Consider the following 21,714-nt stretch of genomic DNA (forward strand, 5'->3'; position numbering starts at 1 on the left):
TTACTGAGCCATGTGGTATGAAAGGAGATAATGAAGGCTTTGATATTGCCCAGATGGACTCCTGGGGGTGCCTTTTTAGATATCTTGTATTCATTCGGTAATCAACATTTCAGAAAAGAAATGGATTACTCTGAGATTGAAATATTTTGAATATAAAAGTAAGACAAGGGGCGCCTGGGTGGCTCAATGGGTTAAGCCTCTGCCTTCGGCTCAGGTCATGATCTCAGGTCCCTGAGATTGAGCCCCGCACTGGGCTCTCTACTTAGCAGGGAACCTGCTTCCCCCTGCCTACCTCTCTGCCTACTTGTGATCTCTGTCTGTCAAATAAATAAAGTTTTTTTTTTAAAAAGTAAGACAAATCACTAGACTTCAGCGATCTTTCAGCATTTGTTTTAAATTCCAAGATGGATCATTGAGAAGACTCAAGCTGAATGCATAACAAGAAATCAACTCAGATTCTCATTTTGCTATTGTTCGATACTTTGCCAAACTATCCTCTCTTTCCCAAAGTCCGTTCCTGGGTCAAGTGAGGTCAAAGAAAGCCATCACCCCCCTCTTCATGCTGTGATATAGATTCTTCTTTAAGAATCTGAGGGCTCTGATGCAAAGCACTGTAGAAGTCTTGGGAGATGGGTAGGTGAATAGATAGTGGATGAACAGAAAGCACTGGGTACCATGGGCCCTCCAAGAAATAAGCTCACTTTCGAGCCTTGCTGGACCCTCGTGTAAACTTCCTATTTAAATTACAAGAAGCTCATCCTCTTCATCTGGTCTGGAACCACCTTTCTTTAAAAATCAATAAATAGGAGTGCCTGGGTGGCTCAGTGGGTTAAAGCCTCTGCTTTCGGCTCAGGTCATGATCCTGGGTTTGAGCCCCACACCGGGCTCTCTGCTTAGCAGGGAGCCTGCCTGCCTCTCTGCCTACTTGTGATTTCTATCTGTCAAATAAATAAATAAAATCTTAAAACAAAACAAACAGCAGAATATAGGAAGCAGTTCTGTGGAGATTAAGGATCACACTCAAACTCGGCAGGGATTAAGAAAGTTTAAAAAGAAAAAAATCAATAAATAAATTTCTGACAGAACTGTCCTGCTAAACTAGTCATCATGGTTTCACTTCCTGCTCTTACAACCTGTATAACTCTCTCTGCCCGGTTTGGTTAATTGTTATTCACAAGGATTAATATTTCTCTTAAAAAAAAAAAAAAAGAGCTCTTTCTGATCTTGCTGGATTCCTAAAGTGAAATATGCACATGAGTATCTGGTTTATCAGCATTTCTACAAATTCTGTTTTTCCACACATTTAATTCATATGCACATAAATATATGTAGATCATTTTTAAAATGTTGTATCTGGAAGAAGATTGAAAAAAATTTTTTTTTTTTTTTTAAAGATTTTATTTATTTATTTGACAGAGAGAAATCACAAGTAGATGGAGAGGCAGGCAGAGAGAGAGAGAGGGAAGCAGGCTCCCTGACGAGCAGAGAGCCCGATGCGGGACTCGATCCCAGGACGCTGAGATCATGACCTGAGCCGAAGGCAGCGGCTTAACCCACTGAGCCACCCAGGCGCCCTGAAAAAAATTTTTATAACATCCCAGTTAACTCTGGATAATGACGGAGTAAATATCTATAACTTAATTTATCCAAAAATATCTTGCATCCTAATACCTGCTCTAATTAAATATTTGCTTATTTTGTTTTTGAGTATTCAATATATAATCAACATAACAACTGCTTTGCTGATATCTTAATTCCCCTCCTTTTTATTTTTTAAGCAGAAGAATGTTTTGAAACTCAAATATTGTACTACTGTTATCTAGGAAATTCTGGAGGAAGTGGCCCTTGCCTTCCCTCTGGAAGAAACTTACCTATTCCCATTATGAATTCAAGGAACTGTGAGCTTTGTTCACATCCCAGTCCCTCAATATTATCTGTAAGCTGCAGAGTCCTTTGAAAAACAAATTCTCTTACCAAACACCCTGCTCCAAGGCAAAGTTTATGAGCTATAATTCTTACTTCAGTTGGAGAAAAGCTATCAATTCCATAGAGGCATTAACAAGATGTCTTTTGGTCCCCACAAAGTGTCTTTGTTTGATGTAAATTTCTAGACCAGACATCCATGATATTAAAAAAAAACTATATTCAAGAGCCAGGTTTTTTATCCATCATTTTAGGTTACTTGGGCCCTCTGCTATACACTTGTCATACCAAAGTCTTATGAAATGTTTGAAGGAAGCTACTTATAGTTTTGGTGGTAACGGGTATTCTAATTCCTGCTAAATGGTGTCTTACAGTATGACATTTCATATCCCATGCTGGGACCATACTACTAGAACCCAAATCATCCATATTACCCCCAGAGCATCAGACAGCAGCTGTAGGACCAACTTGAAAGGGAATGTTGAACCCTATCACCATTGCAGCTTTGAAGGTCACATGTAACTCACAACTCTAGTTAGCCAGAACATTTGATGCTGTGGAATTATTGGGCTTACTGCTCACAAAGGCTGAAGTCAGTTGGATGCCCTTATCCATGGTGGGGACACGCCCACCAACAATTTCATCAATGTTCCTTCCTGCCCGCAACAAAATAAGGAAACAATTGGGAGCAAATATATAACCCAACAAACTATAGCTGGATGCCAAGATTGCAAATATTTCCACAGCTACTTTGAACTTGCCTTTGGTGATCAAGTAAGCAGGGACAAAAGAGATCCAGACAATGAAAAAGACCAGCATTCCAAATGTGATGCATTTTCCTTCATAGTAGTTATCCAGCAATTGGCAAGCAACAAAGGTTGTTAGAAAGCATAGCAAGGCCAGGAAGACATCGATTCCAACCATAGAACACAAAAACTCTAGAGCACCTTCATTACATTCCGTGTTCTTGTAGAATCTTAGAGGCTCCAATACTATGTAGGCTGTGCATATGCCAATCTCAACTAGAACAGAGATCAGTACAATGATTTCTAGATAAAGGGACTGGATGGATTTTGGATTGGGTTGGGTTTTGGATTTAGAAATTCTGTAAGCTAGATCGAGCCCCATATCGGGCTCTCTGCTCAGCAGGGAGCCGTCTTCCCCAAATCTCTCTTTCTGCCTGCCTCTCTGCCTACTTGTGATCTCTGTCTGTAAATTTAAAAAACAATAATAATAGAAATTCTGTAAGCTAAAGACAGTGAAATAGTCTTTCCAAGAATGCAAGACTGGCAAAGAGAAAAATTCATTGTCAAAGTGACTTGGTAGGTCACACAGAACCTGTTGTATGGCTTGCCAATGAAAAGCATGGAAGACAGCAGTATGATGACAAGAGAAAACTGTATGAGAAAGCTCAGCTCCCGGTCATTGGCATTCATGAGTGGAATATGCCTGTATATCATGTATATAATTGTGACTACCAAGACCACAAGGACCCCAAAGACAGAATAGCAAGCATGAATCCCAGGGTCTCAACGTAAGCAAGGAATTCCACCTCTTTAAGCACACACTCGCTCTTTTGTGCATTTGACCAATAGTCAAAAACAACCACGTTGTTCACACTCCCTTTTGACCTAATGAACAAAGAACAGAGGACTGACTGCAGGAAAATCAATTGTCCCCTTCAACTGCGAATAGCTCAGAGCAGCCAAAGACCTAGAGTAGGAATCATTGAGATTCCTTTATACAGAATATATAATATCAAAAGAAAAAAGAAAAAGCAGCAATACAACGGCCTTAGAGTGTTCAACTGATACTATGGACTGAGAATTATTTTCAGTTGTGGGAATTTGGCCTGCCTTCTTGGTTTCCCCCTATCCTGTATGGCCTTTTCCAGTAAGATGCCTCTTTCTTTTCCAATTATCCAATTGAGAAGGGAGGTCTGTATCCTCATAAACCAGGGAACAATCCATAGATGGTTTCCCATGTATGAGAAAATTAAAGCTACTAAGGTGAAACAATCAAGAGGATTGTGATAAGGTTGATTAAAATACAATTTTTTTAAAAGATTTGTATTTATTTGAGAGTGAAAGAGAGAGAGTATGTGAGAGAGAGAGATCACAGAGGGGTAGAGGGAGAAGCAAACTCCCTGCTGAGTAGGGAGCCTGATGCAGGGCTTCCATCCCAGGACCCTGGGATCATGACCTGGGCAGAAGACAGATACTTAACTGACTGAGCCAGCCAAGCACCCAAATTACAAATGTTTTCAACATTCCTTTCAACATTACTGCCACCTACTGAGGGGAATTTTGTCTTTGCTCCCTGGGCTTTCTCTCCCCAACCTCCAGACGCAGATTCCAGAGAAGAGTGAGAAAAGGACTGAGAATAAGAAGGGAAACAAAAATAACAACCATGTTGCCTAAAATTGAGAAAAATTTGGAAGCCTTCAAATGGTCAGAGTCTCCAAAGGAGAATATTACAACATAAGAAAAAGTGATTTGAGATGTATTCATGGTAAATTACCAAGTGGATCTCTTTAATGTTCTCTGAAAGGTGCAGGTAAAAATTGGAATTCCCTTTCAATCACTTCTGACTGCCAGACTGGACTTCTCTTGACATAACTCAGTGCAGAGACTGGGTCACGTGGGGTTCAGGGAGGTGTTCAGATTACCTATTTTCCATTTGGGGAAAATTCTCCTTGAAATAAGTTGTTATTGAGGGCTTTTAGGTAAAGGACAAGAACAACTTGAATGATCTTGAAAGATAGAGATAAGCAGAGATAAAAATGCACCTGATCCAACATGCTTTAAAAGGCTAAGCAAGGGGCGCCTGGGTGGCTCAGTGGGTTAAGCTGCTGCCTTCGGCTCAGGTCGTGATCTCAGGGTCCTGGGATCAAGTCCCGAGTCAGGCTCTCTGCTCAGCAGGGAGCCTGCTTCCTCCTCTCTCTCTCTGCCTGCCTCTCTGCCTACTTGTAATCTCTCTCTGTCACATAAATAAATTAAAAAAAACTTAAAAAAAATAAAATAAAATAAAAAATAAAAGGCTAAGCAAACCAAAACCTACTAAAATCCTGGTCATGAAGAGCAACAATCCAGCAAGTTGTGGAGAAGAAGTCATAGAGTAGTTGTTATGGAATTCATCTGTAAAATGCATCCTGCAAACCTGAAGTAATTAAGGTCTTAAGTCCATTGTCTTTAGGGGTAGAATTCTTGATCTTATAATTCCAAATGAGAGATAATACAGTAGAACATAGAACTGTAATTCACTTATTTTTCTAATTATTCACTAGTTTTTATATAACTAATGCATAATCTGTTTTAGAAATTTAGAAAGTTTTATGAATCCATTTATTCCCATTTCACATTTCATTTTTTTTAAGATTTTATTTATTTATTTGACAGACAGAGATCACAAGTGGGCAGAGAGGCAGACAGAGAGAGAGGAGGAAGCAGGCTCCCCACTGAGCAGAAAGCCCGATGCGGGGCTCAATCCCAGGACCCTGGGATCATGACCCAAGCCGAAGGCAGAGGCTTTAACACACTGAGCCAACCAGGCGCCCCATCACATTTCATTTTTAAAAATTTTTTCTCTTAAATTCACAGAGGCAAATCCTTTTCCAAACTATAGCAGCTTTAGAACTAAAACCTAGTATTGTGTTTTTTTCACACTGCACAGAATGTTTAACAGTTTGATGGATTATAATGATCTTTGTTATAAGTTGTTCACACTTATTTATAAAGATGGCTTTCAAAGCCCTCTTCACCAGACCATGCTTATTCTAATTGCATTCAAATACCAATGGAAAATACGACCATCTCTACCTGGTTCTCATGACACGTGGCCATCAGCACATGGGATGTCAAAGCAGCATATCAGTTCCTCTGACGAATTCCCTCCTGGGTCCCAGGATAACATAGATCAGTACATACCAAATGGGGAAGCTAGCAAAGACAAAAACAATGCATATAACAAAGTCTTTGTCTCCACAAAAAATAAAAAAGAAAGAAAGAAAAAAGAAGGCTGAGAGAGTTCACATCTGGATTTCTATGGGTTTTGTGATATCTAGGAAACCCAGTGTAGTTGGACAAAGATAACAAAGAGAATGAATGACACCTGGAGAGCTTAAAGAGGAATTTTGCTGAAAATCAGTCTTGTGGTTGATTCTAGAAATTCAGAGCTCATCTTCAAGTTAAGTCTTTCTAATTTGGGAGCCTCAGACCAGCCTCCATGCCCATGATACTCTGGGCATGATACATGATAAACAGAATTTGACAAATCTGTTTCTACTTGTGGGGGACCAGTGACCCCAAGAGTTGTCTTGAGAGCCTAAAAAAGATTTTTTCTCACAAGATCATCCCAACATAGTCTGAAAGTCAAAGATGTGTCATAAAGGGTCAACAGAAAAGAAAAATAAAAGATCTTTTCCATGGGAAAAATTGAAAGGACAAAAAGGAAATGTGGACAAGGCATAACACTGGAATACTTTCTCACAAAAAGAGTTTTGAGATCTCAATGGTTAAAAAAAAAAAAAGTCTCCCTTTACATTCTACAGGACTTTGGAACCCAGCACAAATGCAGTGTCTTTTAATCAGTTTATATCTTAATGGAAATGAAGAACTTCCTATTTAAAGAGGAGATAAAATGTAGTTTCCATTAAGGAAATATTTATTTTGGAAAGTGAATAATCACATTTATATTTGTTTTAGAAATCAGAATTTTCCTATATTGAGTTTTATAGGTTAAATCCGAATTACAAAACAATGAAAAATATTAGAAATCTCTGAGATTAGTTATGAAATGTAATATTACTGAAGTGTGTTTTTGTATTGCTTCACACAGTAAATAGGCCTCTTATAAGGTGTGTGCATGACCACGGAATGAACTGGATTTCCTTTCTCCTGACCCAGTCTTCTGAAAAGAGCTCTCCATATAACCTTCTTTGAAAATCATCATAAACAATGACCTGATGCCTCTTTGTTCCATTTCCCGGTACCCCTTTCCTTCTCAATGCCAGTAATCTAGTTTCTAACTCACTCACCTCACTAAAATGTTTCCTGCCATGTTGGCTAGCTTTTTGTCTAGCTACATTCTCTTTTGTATTTCTTCAATATTTGGTACTCTTTTTTTTTTTAAGATTTTATTTATTTATTTAACAGAGAGGAGAGAGAGAGAGAGAGATCACAAGTAGGCAGAGAGGCAGGCAGGGAGAGAGGGGGAGAAAGCAGGCTCCCTGCTGAGCAGAAAGCCCGATGCAGGGCTTGATCCCAGGACCCTGGAATCATGACCTGAGCTGAAGGCAGAGGTTTAACCCACTGAGCCACCCAGGTACCCCAATATTTGGTATTCTTGATTGACCCCTTCTTGAAATGCAGGCTCCCTTGTCTTCCATTGGGTCTTTTATTTATTTTATTGTTTCTACATCTTCCACCTTCCTCCCCACTGTGGGCATTTTCTTAGGTTTGGTCCTTAATCTTCTGTTATTATCTCTTGATATAAAGTAGCTCATTCACTCTTTGTTTTTGCCCAGCATCAGTGTTAAGAACTCCCAAATCTTGATCTCTACCATCCTGTCCCACCTCCTCTAATTCCATATTCTAAACTTCCAGTATGTCCCTACTTTGAGTTACCACCATCATCTCCCATCCAAGTACTAACCAGGCCCGACCCTGCTTATCATCTCAAATTCAACATGTCCAAAGCTATCCTTATTAAGCCTATTCCTTCTCCCAAATCCCCATTTCTGTCACCGACTCCTCCATTCTCATCCATAACCTCCAACCTTATCTTGCATTACTTGCTTATATATTCCTCCCCTTCACTAAGGCCCATATGCTCACCAACCTCCAGACTCGGTTTGCCATCACAAATTAAATCATGCCTTATCCTGCCCACTAATTATTTCAGGCAGGACACTTCCAAGTCCAGTCTTTCAACAAATCCACTGGCCTCTTATTGTAAGATATCCAGAATCTGACTATTATGTGCCGCTTCCAACACATCTATTTTGGTTCAAGTACCCGAATTATTTTGGATTATTTTATTGGTCTTCTAATTGGTTTCCCTTTTTCTACTCTTGTTCCCCACCCCAGCTCCAGTTTATTTGCAGCAGGCAGACAAATGATCCTTTAAAGATTTTATTCATTCATTTATTCATTCATTCGCTCATTCATTCATAGAGAAAGAGATAGCCAGAGGAATAGCAGAGGCAGAGGGAGAGAGGAGAATCTCAAGCAGATTCCAAGCTGAGTGCAGAGCCTAGTGCAGGGCTCAATTTCATGACCTTGAGATCATGACCTGAGCCAAAATCAAGAGTAGGTCACTTAACCAACTGAGCCACTCTGGCTCCCTAAGAGATGATCCTTTAAATCCTAAAATCAGACCATTACTCTCTTCCCTCAAGACTCTTCCATGGCTCCCCTTTTCACTCAGTGTAAAAGCGTGTAAGTCCTTAAATAGCCAGTGAGGCCCATGTGATCTACCCTCTCTCACCTCTCTTCGCTCCTCTCCCATTGCTCTCCTACTCCCTCACTCTGTCTAGTCACACTGACCTCTTTGCTGTTCCTCCACAAGGCCAAGCAGGTCCCTGCCTCAGGACTCAGAAACCACCAGTCCCTCTGCCTGGAATGTTCCTCCCCCAGATGATACAAGGATTCACTTCCCTTTTTGTTCAAATATCACCCCAGTGAGGCCTTTCCTGATCACATTATGTGAAGTTACAACTCCCCCCATAACTCCCTATTTCAGGCTCTACTACTTTTTTCCCTCCAGCACTATCACCCTTTAAGATAACATAATTTGTCTATTTGTCTTGTATATTGTCCATTTCTTCCCACTGAAATGTTAGCTCCATCAGTCATGGATTTGTTCTGTTTTGTATAGTGACATATCCCCATTTCCTAGGAGAGTATCTAGCATCTATAATAATGTGCTCAATAAATATTGGCCCAATTAATTAACTAATTACACTGTAAGTGCTCTGAAGCAGAGTTTTAGGGTGTGTGTGTGTGTGTGTGTTATTTCTTTCCCTTTATTTTATAGATTGTGAAATAACAGGTTGGTTCCAAAGAATCCTCCAAAGCTGGTTAATTTTGGAAGGAGAATATCATTACAAACTTATGAATTTAAAAATGTGTTTTCTTTTATTGCATTTATTTTCCTTATTGATGCTCAAATTGTCCATATTTGGACCAGGGAAAACTTCTGCTTGGCTCCTGCATTCTTTTTTTTTTTTTAAGTATAGTTGATAAACAATATGACATTAGTTTCAGATGTATAATATAGTGATTCCACAAGTCTATATGTTACTCTATGCCTGCCACAAGTGAAGCCACCATCTGTCACCATACAACACTATTACAGACCATTGACTAGATTCCCTATGCTAGACCTTTCAGCCCATGATTTATTCATTCCACAGCTGGAAGCCTGTACCTTCCATTCCTCTTCACCCATTTTGTCCATTCTCATACCCCCATTCCCTCTGGCAACCATCAGTTTGTTCTATCTTGAGGGTTCATTTCTGCTGTTTGTTTATTTTTTTTTTTTTTAGATTCTACATACAAGTAAAATCATACAGTATTTGTCTTTCTCTCTCTGACTTATTTCATCCAGCATAATACTCTCTAGGTTCATTTATGTGGTTGTAAATGGCAAGATGTCATTCTTTTTTATGGCTGAGTAATACCCCATTATTTACATAAACACATCAGTATTCTTTATTCTTTCGTCTGTGGATGGACACCTGAGTTGCTTCCATATCTTGGCTATTGTAAATAATGTTGCAATAAAAAGAAATTTAAAAATAATTTTGCAATAAACATACAGGAGCATACACCTTTATGATCTAGTGTTTTTGTTTTCTTTAGGTAAATACCAAGTAGTTGAATTATTAGGTCATATGACATTTCTATTTTTAATTTTTTAAAGAAATTCCATACTGCTTTCCGTAGTGGCTGCACCAATTTACTTTCTCACCAACAGTGCACGAGGATTCCTTTTTCTCGACAGCCTCACCAACATTTGTTATTACTTATCCTTTTGATTCTAGCCATTCTGACAGGTGTGAGGTGATATTGCATTGAGGTTTTCACTTGCATTTCCATGATGAATGATGTTCAGCATCTTTTCCTGTTTGTTTGCCATCTGTATATCTTTTTTGGAAAAAAAAAAAATGTCTATTTAGGTCCTTGGCCCATTTTTCAGTTGGGCCATGTAAGTGTGGATTTATTTCTGGGCTCTCCATTCTCTTCCACTGAATCTTTGTGTCTGTTTTTGTGCCAATACCATACTGTTTTGATTACTACAGCTCTGTAGTGTATCTTAAAATCTGGAATTGTAATACCTCCAGCTTTATTCTTCTTTCTCAAGAATTCTTAGGCTATCTAGGGTCTTTTGTGGTTGCATATAAATTTTAACATTCCTTGTTTTAGTTTAAGAAAAACGCTGCTGGTACTTTGTAGGGATTGCTTTGAATCTTTCCATTTGCTTGCATTGTCTTCAACTTTTTTCAACAATGTTTTATAGTTTTCAGAGTACAGGTCTTTCACCTCCTTGGTTAAGTTTATTCCTAGATATTTAATTTTCTTTGGTGCAATTGTAAATGGGACTGTCTTCTCTTTCTCTATCTGCTACGTTCTGCTAATTCTCTTTTTGCTACTTTCTGATTAACATATAGAAACACAACCAATGTTTGTGTATTAATTTTGTATCCTGAAACTTTACCAAATTCTTTATTAGTTCTAATAGTTTTTTTGGTAGTCCTCAGGGCTTTCTGTAATTAGTATCATAGCATCTGCAAATGGTAATAGTGGATCTTGCCAGTGTGAATGACATTTATTTCTTTGTCTTTTCTAATTGTTGTGTCTAGAATTTCCATACTATGTTGCATAAAAGCAGTGAGAGTGGACATCCTTGTCTTGTTTCTGATCTTGGAGGAAAAGCTCTCAGTTATTTACCATGGAGTATGATGTTTACTGTGGGTTTTTCATATAAAGCCTTTATTATATTGAGGAATGTTCCCTCTAAACCCACTTTGTTGAGAGCTTTTATCACAATGAATGTTGAATTTTGTCCAATACTATTTCTGCATCCACTGAGATGATCATATGATTTTTATCCTTCATTTTGTTGTTGTGGTATATCATGTTGACTGATTTGGGAGTACTGAACCATTCTTGCATCCCCAGAATAAATTCTACTTGATTGTAGTGAATGATCCTTTTAATGTATTGTCAACTCTGGTTTGCTAATATTTTGTTGATTTTTGCAAGCGATCTCTTCACCTAATCTCGTTTTTAAAAATTCTTATTTTCTTCTTTCTGTTCTGCTTGGGTACTCTCTATTATCCTGTCTTCCAAATGTCTGATCTATCTTCTGCATCTGCCAATCTGCTATTGATTCCCTCTAGTGTATTTTTCATTTCAGTTATTGTACTCAATTCTGATTTTTTTTTTTTTTTACATTTTCTATCTCTTTGTTGAAGCTCTCACTTTCTTCCACTTTTTCCCCGGTTCCATGAGCATCCTCATGATCATTACTTTAAACTCTTCATCAGATATATTGCTTATCTCCCTATCATGTAGTTCTTTTTCTGAGGTTTTCTCTTATTCTTTCATTTGGAGCATATTCCTGTCTCTCCATTTTGCTTAACTTTCTATGTTTGTTTCTATAAATTAGATGGAACAATGACTTCTCCTGCATTTGAAGGATTGGTCTTACAATGGTTGCCACCCGTGTAGACTGTGCCTGGTGACCTTGGTTTGTGGGCTGGAGCTGTGTGATCTGGGGGTTCCAAGACATTCTGTGCCAGAACTGCCCTGGTAAAATGGCCATAGCTGAAATGGACATAGGCTGGGATGGCCCTGTGGCTCTCCATAGAGAGGGAGACACCTTAAGTTAAAGTGAATGCAAGGTGGGAGGCCACTGAGCTCTCTGCACAGATGTTGCCCTGGCAGGACAGCTGAAGTTGGACTAGGTATAAACCAGGGTGCCCTGGGGTGCTTGGCGCAGGTGTTTCCCTGGTGGGGTAGATGGAACCAACATGGGGTGTGGGCTGGGAGGTCCCAGGCTGCTCCATGCAGGGGGTGCCTTGTGGAGTGACTAGAACTGAGGCAAGTACATGCCAAGTGTTCCCAAGGTGCTCTGCACAGGGGGCATTTTGGCAGGAGAGCTGGAGCTAAGGCAGGCATAGCCAGGGAGTCCCAGAGCACTCTGTACCAGGGGTGTCCTTGCAAGCCATCTGGAGCTGACATTGCATGGCCAGCATCCTGGCTCCTGCTGGTCCTTTTATTTTGAGATCCACGCTGAAGATTAAATTGTCAGCTGGAGCTGTGGTGGGCACTGACAAGGGATGGTCCGGTGTACACTGCCCTGTGAACTCCTTGGGGGGAAGGCTGGAGCTAGTTTGAGCTCTAGGCACCCAGGAAATGCTGAGACAGCAGGCCGGTAGGGTGCACAGACCCTTTTCCCATTCACTCTCAAGGTGGAGGAGAAACATAAACCCAGGCACTCACTCGCCCCTTCCAACCCAGAGAATGTCCCAACTGCTCCCTCCCTGTTTGACAAGGTCCAAGGGCTAGTCCCTTATTCTATTTGCTCTTTTAAATCTGAGCCTTTCTTTCTGTGCCTCGGGGCAGACAAATCTGTTCAAGGTCATCTCAGATAATATTTTTTCTCTGCCCCCTGCAGTTCCCAGGTCAGGGAGTGGGGGTTCCCTTTTTACCATGTCTCCATTTCTCTTATTATTCTCAGAGAGATCTCTCTATTTTTGTTGTGCATAAGCTGTTCTGTTCTTCAGGAGGAAACGCTCTACGAACAGGTGTAGATTTGGTGTGTCCATGAAGAGGTGAGTTCGGGTCTTCCTATGTCACCATCTTGGACTGGAATTCAGGGCAGTGGTTTTTTGCAGGACTTAACAAGAGTTGGGCTCATAGTAGATGTTTAGTAAATTTGTATCTAATTCATTTGAGCCGATTTCATTATACAAATATATCCCCAATTTTAATAAAGAAGATAAATAAAATTATTATGCTCTAATGAAACATTAAAATGCAAATCTACTATGATACTTTACTATTCTTCCATCAATTTTCGGTAGAACAAGCATTCTATGAACCTTGTCTATATAATCAATAACATCTCTCTTTTTTCATGCAAAATATTATATTGAATACCTACTATGTGCCTAGCAGTAGGAATACAAAGTGAAAAGTCTCAGACCCCATTCAGGGAGAGAGTTCTAGACCACGAAGATAGTTTATACTCTAGGCCTAGGGCAGCTCTGTCTTTCTTCAATGATAGAAGTCTTATGTATCCATTATAGTGCTCCTGGCCACAGGTGGCTGTGGAAAGCTTGAAATGTGGCCAGTACCACTAAGGAACTGACTTTTTAATTTTATTTAATTTTAATTAATTTACATTTTAAAGGCTACATGTGAATAGGGGCTACCAATTGGGTCAAAGAAATAAAATGCATAAGAGAGCTGTGCCTCTACAGCGGCAAAGACGGTAGCTTGTACATTTATATCCTATCATAGTGTGTCTGAGTGCTGCCTAAGGATGGGGCAGGAAAGGGAGGAACCGGAGTGTCTGTATGTATGCTTCTGTGAGTATGCATGAATTTATATAAGTTTACTGCTGCCCATAGAAAGCAGAGAGTAAAAAAAAGAAAATAAATAAAGAGAGAGAGAGAGAGATGAAAAGAGAGATTAAAAAAAGATCTTCAAGGTGTCTGGCACAGCATAGGAGCTCAGCAATCTTAATTTCCTTGTCATTTATTCTTAGATCTTTTTCCAGCAGGATTTGGAAGACTGTTTTGTGATCTCAGATCTCAGGTCTGAAGGGCCACCCAGGAAGAGAAAAGATACATGAATAAAAATCAAAATGAAAAGACCCCTGCCCCAAAAAAAGTCTGGGACAACAAAGAAAACCTCTGGCTGCACTTATGCCCACATTCAGCATCCTGGCTCTTGCTGGTCCCTTCATTCTGAGATCCACACTGAAGATTAAATTGCCAGAGCTTTTCCACCCTTCCTATCATTTTACTGTGACCTGTAATAACCAATGAACTAGAGTATCAAAGGCCCTTGAGTTCTACTCTCCTAGAACTAATATCTCATTAAGGGTAAAAAGTTCAGCTGTCTGGGAAGTAATGGGGTTCCTTTATGACTTCTGGTAAGTGATGAGGTTTCCCCTCAACTTCCTCCAATTCTTCTCCAGGTGTTAACCAGGGGACCCAGTCTCTAGCTCACCAGCCACTTCTCAGTCTTGCATATCAAAGCCCTCCTGTTGCTATAGAAGGAGGAGGAATAAAAATTATAATAATAAATAAAATAAGTAACAATAATTCTCTCTTAATAAATATTAATAATAAGGAAAATAATAGTTTGTGTGTATGTGTGTAGGTTAAGTAGTTTATATCCAAAGAGGATGTATTTAATCCTTAAACCTTAATTCTCCTACCTCTCAGAAAATCTTGAAAACAGTATTTTGGAAAGAATTTTGAAACTTATGAAACATCCTTCTCTCCTACAAATGATTTCTTGAATCAAAGCTTGTGGACATCTATGTGCACCCACACATATACTATACCTGTTGCTAGTGTTCCCTACTCTGAATTATATTATGAATTTGTAAATTCTCTCTATCATTCTTTGCCCCTGAGAACACATAAGACAAGTGGAGGAAGAAATGAAGTCCCTCTAGAATTACCATCAGAAAGGGAAAGAAGGACTTCTGGGTTACCTCAGGATAATGGCAGCTGCTAAACAGCAAATCTCTCCACACATCCTCTCAAAAAGACCATGCAAATTTAAAAAATGAAAAAAGTAAATAAAACCACACTTGGCCCACAATTTTAGCATCATAAAGAACCTGAGAATACGGGCGCCTGGGTGGCTCAGTGGGTTAAGCCGCTGCCTTCGGCTCAGGTCATGATCTCAGGGTCCTGGGATCGAGTCCCGCATCGGGCTCTCTGCTCGGCAGGGAGCCTGCTTCCTTCTCTCTCTCTCTCTGTCTGACTCTCAGTGTACTTGTAATTTCTCTCTGTCAAATAAATAAATAAAATCTTTAAAAAAAAAAAAAAAAAACCTGAGAATACGATGAATTTCAAAGTACTTGTATGCAGAGAAATAGCCATTAAACTACAGCAAGGCCATCTCTGGAGTTCCTCCCTCATCCCTGGGTATGTAGAAAATGGACAGAAACTTGGCAAAACATGCAGGAAAGAGTAAGGGGGTACTGAGAACCAAAGGCTGATGGAGAGCTGGCAAATCATTCCTAGAAAGAAAATGTCCCACCCTGTGTTAAAACAGGTCCCAAACCATGGAGAGACAGCACCACCTCTAGGGAAATGTCTTGAAAGTGGGACTCCAGGGGCCAGTCTCAGGACAGCACACTTTCACTGGGACTAGATGGTATATGGAGAGAGAGAAGTATCTTTTTGAGATGTGGTAGAATGGGAAAGAAGAGGGAAAAGTTAAGAATCTTGCAGAGGGACACCTGGGTGTCTCGGTGGGTTAAGCCTCTGCCTTCAGCTCAGGTCCTGATCCCAGGGTCCTGGGATAAAGCCCCAAATCAGGCTCTCTGCTCAGCGGGGAGCCTGCTTCCTTTCCTCTCTCTCTGCCTGCCTCTCTGCATACTTGTGATCTCTTTCTGTCAAATAAATACATAAAATCTTAAAAAAAAAAAAAAATGCTGCAGAAACAAGAGTGAACCACAAAACCAAATGACTCATTAAGCTTTCTTAAATGAACTACTACTTTTCACTCTACTAAAAGAAGAAGGCAGTCTTGAAATAGGGGTTTGTAAAACACCAGAAGCTCTCATCCCTGTCTATGAACAAAAATATTATGGTGTAAGTGCCTTCTGTAAGTTTCCTACAAGAAGAAAACAGAAAATGAAAATCAAAACATTGCTGCAGATCCCATCAACACACACACATACAACAACCATTATGCGGAAAAATAATGTAACATAGCATTTAAAATATATATATATTTCAGGGGCACCTGGGTGGCTCAGTGGTTAAACATCTGCCTTTGGCTCAGGTCATGATCTCAAAGTCCTGGGATTGAGCCCCATGTCAGTCTCCTTGCATGGTGGGAAGCCTGTTTTTCCCTCTCTCACTCCCCCTGCTTGTGTTCCCTCTCTTGCTGTCTCTTTCTCTATCAAATAAATAAATAAAATCTTTAAAGAAAAAATTCCAGCATGACAATTAAGTACTCTCAGAAAAACACTAGGAGATATGCAAAAATACATGAGCCAGGCATTAAAAAATTAAATAATAAATAGAAAACTGGAAGAAACAGAAAAATTTATTTTACTCAGGAAAGAAACTAAAGAAAAAATAAAGCCATTTCAGAAATTAAGAAAAAGTTACAAGGCATTCAAAAACAAATACATTTTAGTGAAAATTTAATAAGAAGCATTGAATAAAGTCAGGAAAACAATGAAAAGAATAAGAATAAAATAAAGAAAAAGCCAAAAATGATCAGAGAGTAAGTAGATAAAACAGAAGACAGATAAAAGAAGTCAAACCCTTTGACTGGAGTACTTTAAGAAGAAAAACAAAATGATAAAACTAATATTTAAAACTATAGTCCAAGAAAAATACCAAAACATCTCCAAAACAAAATACCTGAATCTGTATCTAGAAAAATATGTACTATATTGAAAAAAATTGACTTGGAATAGCCAACTCCAGGTGTCTGATATTCTACAGTGCCTGAAATACAGTTTTGTGTATATAAACAAATTTTCTGAGTATATAAACAAAATAAGATATCAAAGTAACTAAACTTTGATGATTTGGTATTCTGAAATATTGTCACATTCTTTTTCATCATGAGTTCAAATTTAGAGTTTGTGAATATATATTCTCCAACCTTCACAAAGGCAATCTCTCCATTATCACCTAATTGCCAATTTCAAATATCATAGTACCCAGTCACATCTCCATTGTCATCAATTTCTATTCTCTCTCTATTACGGGTAATAAACTTAAGTGTCTTCAAATAGTACATTAGCTAGAAAATAAGAAGAAAAAAACAAGAGAATAAAAAAGCAATTTGTAACTATTTGATTGCCTGGAGACAGGGCTTATGAAGAAAATAATCTCAAAATTCTTATCATGTGATTGATTTTTTTTTCCCTTTCCTCTATACCTTTGTTATCAAATACAACAACTTGTAGCCACATGTGACCATTGAAACTTGAAAGGTGGCTGGCCAAATCGAGATAAGCTATAAGTATAAAATACACCTGGATTGCAAAGACGTTGTTTAAAAAATGTAAACCATCATTTATAATTTTATTTTGTATTATCATGATTATGACATGTTAAAATGCCATCTCAGATCAAATAAAACAACTATATTTAATTTCATCTGTTTTGTTTTATTTTTAAATTTAGTTACCAGAAAATTTTAAATATTTATTTATTTATTTATTTGAGATACAGAGCACAAGTAGGCAGAAAGGCAGGCAGAGGGAGAGGGAGAAGCAGACTCCTCACTGAGCAGGGAGCCTGATGGGGGACTCGATCCCAGGACCCTGGAATCATGACCTGAGTCCAAAGCAGAGGTTTTAACCCCTGAGCCTCCCAGGCACCCCTAGAAAACTTTAAATTACCTGTGTGGCTCATACATTTCTAACAAAAAGCATTGATTAGGGATAGTGGTGCCTAATATTTCCAAATACCTTCTTATCTAGGGAAGAAAGGATCTTCCTACTTACTTCCTAGAATTCTTCTATGTATAGGTACCAGTCTGCCTCCCCATCATTCCCTTCCCTACACGTCAGGCGGTAGAGATATGAAGATCAACCAGATCCGTTCCCTACCTTGCAAAGCTCACAGTCCAGTGTAAAGGCTAAATGAATAAACAGGGTACTACATATAGTAAAATTCAATGTGCCACTATGTTGCTGTTGTGGAAGGAGTGTTGAAAAGACATGGGTGAGGGAGATAGCTAACTAATTGCCTTAGGAAAATTTAGTAGGTTTCCCCAGGAAGTAACCATCTGGGTTGGTTTTTAAAAATTAGTAGGAATTTACTGACAAGTAAGGCGACAAGGAGATTCTAAGCCAAGGGAATAATATATGGTACAAGGGTCCCTCCACAAACCAGAGAAGCCAAACAACTTGGTGGATAGAGTCTGAATTATGATATCTGATGATCTGACATCATATTTTGGCTCTTTCAAATGTCATGACCTTGGGCTAGTCATATATCTGAATAAGCACTAGTTTCCTGGTCTGTAAAACAAGGGTCATTATTCCTGTCCTATCTGTCATGGAAGATTAATATAACTTGAAGCCCTTAGTAAGTCAATATTCCAAGTGTTCTGAAAATCGCCATCCATCCTGGAATACAGCCACTCCAGGTCACCTGCCCTTTTATCTCTCCTTCCTTTTACCATATGCAGAAGGATCGGGGGTGTCTGAGTGTTGCAGAGCTCACAGGTTATTGGAGAGGGGAAGCTCATGAGTGAGCTCTCAACTCGGGGTTACCTTGAACTGTAATCCATGGCACAGGCCACTGCTCTGTGAGTGGGGTCACCATAGGATCCAGGGAGACCCCCCCCCCCCGGAGGAGCTCAGGGATCTGTGGGGTTCGGAGACTCCAAGAAGAGCTGTGTGCCAGAGACAGAAACTCTTGGTCACAAGCTGGGTGAGTTCTGAGCACAGCAGGAGGCCAGGGAGATGGGAGTGATTGAGCGTTTTTCTCTGAGGGCACACTGAGGGGTGGGGCCCTGAGCTCTCGGCTCCTCTGGGCTGGAGATTGGGAGGGTGACATTTTCATTCCCACCCTCCAGAACTCTACAGAAAGCAAGAGTTCAGGGAACAAAAGCTCCTGAAAGTGAACCTGAGCGGATTACTTAGCCTGGCCCCTGGTAAAGGCAGTGCAATTCTGCCTGGGGCAAAGACACTTGAGAATTACAACAACAGGCCCCTCCCCCAGAAGATCAGAGGAGAAATCCAATCAAGACCAAATTTACTTACCAAGGAGAACAGCGGAATTCCAGAGGAGGAGAAAGCAAAGCATGGAAATCATGGATTTCTCACCATGAATCTTTAGTCTTGCAAAGTTAATTTTTTTTAATTTTATTATTTTTTTCTTCTGCTAAATTTTTTTAAATTTTTACCCTTTCCTCTTTTAACATTTTTTAACTAGTTTATCTTAATACCTTTCATTAAAAAAATCTTTTTTGAACCTTCATTGTTATAGTCATATTTAATCCTTCATTGTATCTAACTTTATTTTTTGTATACACATAGAGTTTTTTCTTCTAAAAAATTTTGGGGTACAACTTCTTCTAATAGATTAAAATACACCCTAAATCTAGCACCAGGCTTGCTCTAGTCTCCAGCCCAAGCAAATTCTCTCCACCTTCTTTTTCTTTATTCTCCCAACAAACTTACCTTATCAACTCCTTTTTTTAGAAATTAAAAAAAAAATTTTTTGTCATCTTTATACTGATATTCCATCCCTTCATTGTGTTTACCCTAATATATGTTTTTCATTCTTCAAAATTTTGGGAGGTAGTTTCTTCTAAAAGACCAAAATACTCCCAAAATTGAGTGGGTGACCTTGTTCTAGTCACCAGTCCAATATATTTTTTTTCTTTTTCATAATTTTCTTTATTTGTTTTCTTTTTTAATTTTTTTTTCTTCTTTTTACCCCCTTTCTCCTCCCATGATTTGGGGTACCTTCTGATTTGGTTAAAGCACATTTTCCTGGTGTCTTTGCCACCCTTTTAGTATTTTGTTTGCTCCTTCATATATTCTTATCTGAACAAAATGACAAGGCAGAAAAACTCACCACATAAATAAATAAATAAATAAATAAATAAATAAAACAAAAGGCAGTACCAAAGAATTGGGACCTAATCAATACAGACATGGGTAATATGTCAGATCTAGAGTTCAGAATGACAATTCTCAAGGTTCTAGCCGGGCTCGAAAAAGGCATGGAAGATATTAGAGAAACCCTCTCGGGAGATATAAAAGCCCTTTCTGGGAGAAATAAAAGAACTAATATCTAACCACGTTGAAATCATAAAAGCTATTAAGGTTCAATCAAAAATGGAGCTCTTACTGCTAGGATAAATGAGGCAGAAGAAAGAATTAGTGATATAGAAGACCAAATGACAGAGAATAAAGAAGCTGAGCAAAAGAGAGACAAACAACTACTGGACCACGAGGGGAGAATTTGAGAGATAAGTGATACCATGAGACAAAACAACATTAGAATAATTGGGATTCCAGAAGAAGAAAGAGACAGGAGAGCAGGAGGTATATTGGAGAGAATTATTGGAGAGAATTTCCCTAATATGGTAAAGGTAACAAGCATCAAAATCCAAGAGATACAGAGAAACCCCCTCATCTAATTAGATGATGGACCCCGTCATCTAATAGTAAAATTTACAAGTCTTAGCAACAAAGAGAAAATACTGAAAGCAGCCCAGGACAAGAAGTCTATAACATACAATGGTAAAAAGATTGGCAGCGGACTTATCCACAGAGACCTGGCAGGCCAAAAAGAGCTGGCATGATATATTCAGAGCACTAAATGAGAAAAACATGCAGCCAAGAATACTATATCCAGCTAAGCTATCATTGAAAATAGAAGAAGAGATTAAAAAGCTTCCAGGACAAACAAAAACTGAAAGTATTTGCAAACACCAAACCAGCCTACAGGAAATATTGAAAGGGGTCCTCTAAGCAAAGAGATGCCCTAAAAGTAGTAGACCAGAAAGGAACAGAGACAATATACAGTAACAGTTACCTTATAGGCAATACAATGGCACTAAATTCATATCTCTCAGTAGTTACCCTGAATGTAAATAGGTTAAATATCCTAATCAGATACCTAATCAGGTATCAGAATGGATAAAAGACCAAAATCCATCAATATGCTGCCTACAAGAAAGTCATTTTTGACCCAAAGACACCTCCAGATTTAAAGTAAGGGGTGGAGGGGGATTTTACCATGCTAATGGACATCAAAAGAAAGCAAGAGTGGCAATCCTTTTATCAGATCAATTAGATTTTAAGCCAAAGGCTATAATAAGAGATGAGGAAGAACACTATATCATACTTAAAGGGCATATCCAATAAGAAGATCTAACAATTTTAAATATCTATGCCCCAACGTGGGAGCAGCCAACTCTATAAACCAATTAATAACAAAATCAAAGAAACACATCAACAATAATGCAATAATAGTAGGGGACTTTAACACTGCCCTCACTGAAATGGACAGATCATCCAAGCAAAAGATAACAAGTAAATAAAGACCTTAAATGACACACTGGACCAGATGGACATCACAGATATATTCAGAACATTTCATCCCAAAGCAACAGAATACACATTCTTCTCTAGTGCACATGGAACATTCTCCAAAATAGATCACATCCTGGGTCACAAATCAGGTCTCAACCGGTATCAAAAGATAGGGAGCATTCCCTGCATATTTTCAGACCACAATGCTCTGAAGCTAGAACTCAATCACAAGAGGAAAGTTGGAAAGAACCCAAATACATGGAGACTAAACAGCATCCTTCTAAAGAATGAATGGGTCAACCAGGAAATTAAAGAAGAATTGAAAAAAATTCATGGAAACAAATGATAATGAAAACACAATGGTTCAAAATCTGTGGGATACAGCAAAGACAGTCCTGAGAGGAAAATATATAGTGGTACAAGCCTTTCTCGAGAAATAAGAAAGGTCTCAAGTACACAACCTAACCCTACACCTAAAGGAGCAGCAAAGAAAGCCTAAACCCATCAGGA

The 21,714-nt window shown here is 38.9% G+C and overlaps 1 pseudogene; it reads right to left on the reverse strand.

Annotated features, from left to right (window-relative positions):
- Nucleotides 1–2,454: 2,454 nt before the first annotated feature.
- LOC131825598 (vomeronasal type-2 receptor 1-like) overlaps nt 2,455–21,714 on the reverse strand; it is a 38,144-nt pseudogene continuing 18,884 nt past the window's right edge.

This window comes from Mustela lutreola, chromosome 2, assembly GCF_030435805.1.
Source record: "Mustela lutreola isolate mMusLut2 chromosome 2, mMusLut2.pri, whole genome shotgun sequence".
Taxonomy (NCBI): Eukaryota; Metazoa; Chordata; class Mammalia; order Carnivora; family Mustelidae; genus Mustela; species Mustela lutreola.